Genomic DNA, 7,769 nt, shown 5'->3' on the forward strand with positions numbered 1-7,769 from the left:
CGGTCCCTCCTCCAGCCCACCCCGGGACAGTCCTGTCACCTCTCAGTGTGTGCTGGCCGCATCCCGATGCTTGCCTCCAGCAGGAAGGTCTGTGGCCAGCATCTGTGAACTCCGCCCCACCGGCGTGTAGACATGCGTAAGTACCTTCCGTCTCATGAAAATAGTCGTCCTTGACCGCACGTGCCTTCCTAGCCACCGCCCTCTCGTGGCTGCTCGTCCCAGGTGTCTCGGGAGAGGTCGCACCCTGCCCCCCCTCACACGCTTCCCCGTCCTCATCCCACGCCATCTGTCCTCGTCCGCATGGCCGCGCCGACTGCTCTCATGGGGCCGTCGGAGCTTTCTTTGTCACCAGGTGGTCACCAGTGTGTGGCAGCCGCCTCCCTGGTCCTCATTCGTCTGTCCTGGAAGCATCACCCCCTCGGCTTCCCGGGTCCACCGAGCTACCTCTCCGCCCGCCACGGCTCGGCCTCCTGTGGCCCCCACTGCGTGTCTGCGCTCCCCAGGAGGGTCTCCTGCCTCTTCCTTCTCATCCCACACGCAAGCTGGGTTTCCTCAGCCGCCAGCCTGATCCTGATGCCACCAGACAGAGTCGCCTCCTCGTCGGGAGCCGCAGGCAAGGGCGTCGCTGACGGCTTCTGCCTGGTGACCACACCATGCTGTGGCTTCCCCGATTCCTGAGGGCCTGGGTGTTCTCCATGTGTGTTTCGGCGGACATGGCCCAGTCTCTTAGGTCTGTCACCTCCCTGCCGAAAGCACTCCAGTTGTTTGGATTCGGTGTGTCCTGAGTCCCGGGGTGTCTGGCTCCCCCCTCCTTCTCTGGGTGCGTCTCAGCTCACACCTGCCTGGCTGTCCTCGTCTTGCTGGTCTTCCGTCAGCTGTCCAGTCCCCTGCTGCGTCTAAGCGACTGTATGAGCAGAAGCTGGCTCCATCTGTGAGCCCGGCCTCCCCGGCCTGGGGAGTTATCCGAGTTTCCGCTGCTCTGAGCCCTTCGGTGCTGGTACCGCTAGCCGCCTGTCTTGGCAGTGGGCTTCGCCTCCTGCTTCACAGGGAAAGCAGAGGGGTGGGGAGGAGGGTGCGGCCCACGCGCAGAATCTCCTTGGCCCCTTCTTCACACTCAGGAATTTCCCTCCGTGATTTTGGCCCCGGAGGAAGACCCGTGCTCCCACCCCGTTAAGCCGGATCCAACCCCTTCCTCGCTTCTCAGGGCCGTGGCCCAGCTCCTCTGTTCATACCGGCTTCATCCAGGTCGCACTGTCGCACTCCCTGGGGAGGAAAGCAGCCCTGCCTCCCCATTTCCTTCCGGCCTCCGGCCCAGCTCCGCCCCCTCCAGATTCAAGTTTCTCCAGAGAGTGGCCAGCGCGTGGCCATCCCCACTAACTCGTCCCCACTAACTCGTGCCCGTTCGATCCTCAACCCACTGCAGACTCAGCTTCTGTTCCCGAAACTCCCACGAAGACGATCTTGCTCACTTGCCGGTCAGCTTCGCATTAGCGCAAGCCACCCGACTCTTGACCCATCACGCTGTTGCCCTTGTGACATTAGACACTGCCGAGCCCCTCCTTCGACCCACGCGACCCTGCGTGGCCCTGGCGCACCTCCCAGCTTTCTAGCGTCTTCCTCTGCAGCTTCCTCGGGGGCTCCTCTTTATTCCTCTTTATTCATCCGACAAGTATTCGTGGAGCGAGACCCTGGAGCGGCGGCGACAGTCGAACGCAGCCCCCGCGCGCTCGGAGTTCACAGCATACGGGGAGAGGCCGATCGGATCATCACGCCGACCCAACTGGAGATCGTTATGGGTTCTGCCGAGGGCCGCGAGGGCCGCGAGGGCCGCGAGGGCCCTCGGGGCGACGTAAGAGCACGTGAGACCTGGAGCACTCCTAGGAGCCACCCGTCGCACGTGTGGGATTTTGGTGAATGAATGCGCATTCGTATTAGTCACAGTCTTAATCATTTAATAACCGTCAGTCACGTATCCTGTCACAATCTGCTGTCTCCAAATGGAGATATTTTTAGCCTTTTTTTTTTTTTTTTTTTTTTCTGTGCAGTCTTCTTCCCAGCCTCCTGCTTGTAGTTACGTAGAGCCTGGGGCTTAAGTGCATTTCTGTGAATTTTCTTCGGTTCGGTTGCGCGTTACTGGAGCAGCAGTCCAGGCCCCCGTCTGTGCAAAACTGAAGTCCATCCGCTTTCTCAAAAATTGGGTTTTCCACATGTAGCTCTGTAAACGTAGACCTGCGTGAGAGTAGGCAGCCCGCTACGGGCATACCTGTGAACGCCGCGGTGTGGACGGACCTCCGCCGTTCCGTGAGTCTGACCGACTGTTTGAATTTGCTGCTCAAGGAGACATTGAAAATCAGCATTGAAACAATGGCAGGCAGACCGGGATTGGGGGTCAAACCTGTTAGACACGCTACTGTTTCCTGGATGGTCATCGTCAGGACCGAGACAGCCATTCTCCCATGGTGTCCTACCCAGGCCATTCTGAAGCACGGGAGGCAGCTAGCCTTGGAGGCGGGTGCCTGATTCATGTTGCTGAGGAACGGTCGAAGGTGGCGGTTCTCAACGGGGGCGACTCTGCCCCCCACCCTCATCCATTTGTGATTCTCGCCACCCTGTGGGTGCCCCTGACATCTAACAGGTGCAGATCAAAGGTGTTGCTAAACTTCTGCACCGTAGGACACAAACCCCCCACAAAAAGCATGCTCTGGTCCAAAGTGCCAGTAGCGCCGAGGCTGAGGAGTCCCCAATCTCAGAGATCATGAAAATGTGATGATTTAGGGAGCTTGTACCTAAAGACAGATGCAAGGAACAGGTTCACCTGTTTCTAGTGAAGTACTCAAAAGGTATTTTTAATTTTTAAAAATAATTGTAGATTCAGAGTTTCCTGGGGAAATGTGTAGATTATTCACTCGTTCGACGTTTTACCAAGAGCCACGTGCCAGGGGTTCGGCTTTCAACCAGCACTGGCCCCCCCAGAGGACAGGAGCCAGGCTGTAGTGCTGGTCCTCACCGGAGTTGCCCATGGGTTTGTTAAAACCTCACGGCTGGGCCCCCCGCCACAGTTTCTGATCCAGTAACCAGACCTGGGGTGCGTCCCAAGAACTTGCATTTCTAACACCTTCTCAAGTAGTGCCCATGACGCTGACCCGGATGACACTCTGCTCTGGGGACACAGATACAGAAACGCCTATGGTTCTGCTGTGAACTCTTTTATCTCAAACCCCAGCGTAGTGGTGTTAGGAGGTCGGACCTCTGAGGGTGACTGGTCGTGAGGGCGGAGCCCTCGTTAGTGGGATCAGGGCCCTGCTTGAAGAGGCTCAAGAAAACGTACTTCCTGTCTGCCCGGCCGTGCAAGGGCGCAAGAGGTCAGCCTCTGAACCAGCACAAAGGCTGTCACCAGCCACGGGCCAGGCTGGACCCTGACCTTGGATTTCCAGCCCCCAGAATCATGAGAAGTGAACGTTTGTTGTTTAAGGCCCGTGACCTGCGGCCACTTGCTGCAGCAGCTGAGCTAAAACAGGTTTCGAGGATGGACGTCTGCGGTACTTGCAGGACGCTTGAAAGGTCTGACCGTGTCTATCAGAAAGTCTTTGGAGCAAGATTTCGTAGTCCATAGCTGCTAAAGACAGGCGAGGTGTTTGTTCCACGGGGAACTAGTGTTATTGCTGGAAGCCCAGCTGTTTTAATTTACGTTTCTCTAAAGCCAGAAAGGTCGAACATTTTTTTTTTAATCTTAAAAAAAAAAGGTGTAGCACTTTTTTAATGTGCATTATGCGTTCGCTTCAATGATCTTTTTTATCTTTTCCTCTTGAGGTCTTGGTGAGCAAATGGTTTTAAACTCCATAATTTTGGCTAAGAATGAAATACAAGATACAGGCACAGGTTCTTAAAATTCAGCACCATTCACTTTTGCCAAGTGAGCAAAAACTGAATCACAGCACGTTATAGAGGATCTAGAATTTTTTATTTATTTTTTTCTTACGGTTACCTTTCCACTGAGAAATGTAGTCAGGCGATCAAGATAGCAAGGGGTAAGAGTCCACGTGGCCGCAGGTCGGAAGTGACCAGAACAGCCTTCCGCTGGGCAGGCGCCCGAGAAGGCCCCAAGGGGAAGGCAAGAAGCAGCGACTCAAACCTCGTTCCTTCCGTTATCCCTTTTTTTTTTTAAAATAGCTTGCGCATAGGCTCGGTTTTTGGAAGTTGCGCGATGCTAATTTAGGTATATGTGTCATCACAGTTTTAGCATGCACGAGATACGCCAGACGTGTGGAAAGAGGGGAGAGCCAGGCATGGGGACCTCCGGGGCCCTGGGCAGCCGTACCCCCCAGACCTGGAACCCCCTTGGACACACAGACCGACCGGCAGACCTGAGTTTCAAGTCCACCTCCGAGCGTGGAGGAAGAGCTCTTTCCTTCCTGTCTCGCTCTCTCCCCAGCACCCTGTTCTCTCCGTGTCTGTTTTCTGTGTAATTCCCTAGGTTAGAACAAGGGCCACTGGGTGAAACTCTTAACAGGAACGAAAGTCTGACTCAGTTTAAGAAATAAGTACGTAATCATTAGCTCGGTCATGGTTAATGAAATCGTCTTGGCATAGAGGCATCTTTTTCCCCAAAAGTGTTTCTGCAAAGCCTGGCTATTTGTAAAGCAGCACGGTATTAGAGAAATGGGTTAGATGACCTTAAAAGCCCTTTTAACTCTCAGATGAGTCTGTAAATCTAGGGTTCTTTGATCAACACTTATTGGTGCACATTTTTGCTCAGGGCATTGTGCTAGGCGCCAGGTGTGTACGGGAGATGAAAAGGCTGGTCTTTGGCCTGAGAGCCAGGCACACGGGCACGTGAAAAATACATAAATAACAACACAAATGATCCAGGCGTTATTTTTCAGCCCCCGGAACTGGTGTTAAAGACCACTATGATTATGTTTAGAATTAAATTCTCGGGGATTACATTTTTAGATGGATGTGCAGCCAGGGAAATTTTTTTTTTACTAGAATGAGTGGACTTATTCCCATTGGAACACTGCTTATATATATTTAAAAAAAAAATGAAAACATGGAAAAAGATAACCCTAAAAAAATGGGGAATTCAGTGTAAATTTTTTCAGCCTACAAAAACACATTATACAATTTTTACTTTTTCCCCACTATACACTTTTAAAATATTTACATAAAATCATAAAAAGCTAGAATGCTAAAAAAAAAAATAGCACGAGACGTCATTTATTTTTAATCTATCGTGTAAGTAAATTAATTTCAGCATCTTAAGGATTCAATAAATCATTCTAGTGAATTCTCTCTTTGAAGACTCGAGGTGTCTTCTGCTCTTTGATATGGCAGCAGTTTCCAGAACCTGCTTTTTATAAGGTGTTTGCAGCTTTCTGACACTTTTCCCCTTGAGAAAGTAGAATCTTTTTTTTTTTTTTAAGTCTCATTTCCCACTAAGTGTGTGAGCAACCCGGAGCATTTTGTGAGATCTATACAGATGAATATTTCAAGCACAATGATCCTTATGCATTCTAGTTTGACGGTGGAGATTATGGTAATGAAGTGAAGCTTTTGAATTCAAGCTACTTTTGAGGTCCCAGAGCTTCGGAAATCTTAGGTGGAAATAAGATAACACGTTCCTACGAAATGTTGATATCGTACGAGTTTTCTTCAGTTTCTCATCTACAGATTAAGAGTTTCTCCCTGAAATTCAGACTTAACACGTAGTTTGTCTTTTTCCTAATTTTAGGATGGGAATTAAAAATAATTCTAGACGTCGTTCATTCCGCGTATGAGTGTAGTCAGTGCACCGATTAGAACTTTGGTTGCTAATGAAAGTGACTACGATTAGCCAGTGCAAAAAAAAAAAAAAAGAGACGTGGGTCGAAACGAAGCTGGCCCTCAAGGAGGCACTGGACCTGGAACTGGAGGCCACCGGGACCCCAGGGGACGTTTCCTGCTGTCCTCTCAGCCCCTGTGTCTGCGTCTTCACAAAGTTCCGTAACGACGGACTGTGCTTTGTACTTGCCTCTTTCCGTAGACCAGAGTTTTGTGTTTCTTCGTCCCCTCCAACAGATCTCGGGTTTACGTGTTACAGCGAAAGCCATCTGAGAACTCAACGGCCTGTTTCTTGAACTCGAGTTGAATGTCCCAAGATAAAGAACCTACTCAGAGTCCAATAACGATGGTCAGAGGGGAGGATCATGCGGTCTCACTCCTGGGGGTCTGCGGGGAGGGGCAGTAAGTTTTAAAGGGAGTGGGAAGGGGGAGCAGTGTCTCCGTAGGCTGGACAGACATCCAACGTGCTTTATTGTGGCCAAGTCCTGTTCTAGGAATTTACATTATATAATGTATTACACACACACATACATTACATGGGGGGTTTCTAATCTCTAATTATCACAATCCTGCAAAGTATTATTATCCTCATTACGAACTGAGGAAAGCGCGGCCCAGAGCAGTTACATCCCCAGCCCGAGGTCACAGCAGGTGGATAGTGAAACCCAGATTCGCATCCGAGCCCGTCCGACTCCCGAGCCCGCGCCCCCTTCGCTTCACCACACTGCGTTAGTCCAGGCGGTCTCGGGGGCAAGTGCCACCCCGGAGACTGGGTGCAGGCGGCTCGTCTGAGGCTGCGACCACTGGGGATGGCCCCGGAAAGAAGGGAGAGCCGATCCCAGGCTCCCTTTCACGTCGGCAGCTGGGATGAACATCTGCTACCTGACCCCGCAGGAGCTTCAGAGGAACCTTGCAAAATGCACCTCGGAATTGGCCACCTTGGGATCGGAAGTGGGGGCTGCATTCTGCCACGAGCCCCCACCACCCAGTGGCCCAGGATGGCCCTGCAGACCTCAACCGCCGGTTTCCGCGGAGGAGCCATTCGCCAAGGCGCCCGTGTCGCCCCGGGCCAGAACCGGACACAAGCTGAGCGCGGCGCCGTGAGGTTGCATCCGTGCAGCCTGCATCGGGCAGAAGCCTGTGCAGGACTGGGTCCCAGGGGCAGCTTCTGAAACAAGGTGAAACTGAGAAGACCCGCGTGGTGCCCGGAAGGCTCCGAGACACGCGGACCGGTGGTAAGGAGAGGATCTCGGATGCCACCATTCGTTCATGCATCGGTGCATCCGTTCAGTCAGCAGCCAGCGCCAGGCAGGATGTGAGTCTAGCTGGATTTCAGGTCCTGCAGAGGAGGAAACAGACCGTCTGGTAGGGTGTGGGAAGTGCTTCAGTAGAGCCACACCAGAGGTCGTAAAAAGATGGAAGAGGTCTGTGGCCATGCCTCCCTGAGGGCCGGATCCCGTCTGATCTCGGAAGCTAAGCAGGGTCGGGCCTGGTTAGTGTTTGGATGGGGAGACCACCTAGGAAGACCAGGTGCTGTAGGCATTATCAAAAGCATCAGTGTGTGTGTGTGTGTGTGTGTGTGTGTGTGTGTGTTTTAGAGCCTAGTCTTGGAGATAAATAATAGCGCATTGCAGATAAATTTGAATATTGACTATATGTTCCAATTAAAATTTAGTTTTAAATGTCCTGAGTGTGATCGTTGTACTGTGGTCAGGTAAGAGAACGTCGTAATTTCTAGGAGACACAAGCTGGAGAATTCGAGAGTCAGGTGTCGGTCGTAATATCTGCAACGACTCCCAAAGGATTCGGCAAAAGCCAATGTGTGGGTCGGGGGAGGAAATGAACACAAGTGTGGCAAAATGTTAACGGCGGCGAATATCGGTGGAGGGTTTGTGGGTGTTTGTTGTCCTAATCTTGCAGCCTTTGATGTGTTTTCCAAGTTAAGAAAT

General features: G+C 52.0%; 1 pseudogene; it reads left to right on the forward strand.

Moving 5' to 3' along the window:
* The first annotated feature begins 7,244 nt into the window (after positions 1 to 7,244).
* Positions 7,245 to 7,362, forward strand: LOC120603207 (uncharacterized; annotated as a pseudogene).
* Positions 7,363 to 7,769: the final 407 nt, after the last annotated feature.

Source organism: Pteropus medius, unplaced genomic scaffold (genome assembly GCF_902729225.1).
Source record: "Pteropus medius unplaced genomic scaffold, Ma_sr-lr_union100, whole genome shotgun sequence".
Lineage (NCBI taxonomy): Eukaryota > Metazoa > Chordata > Mammalia > Chiroptera > Pteropodidae > Pteropus > Pteropus medius.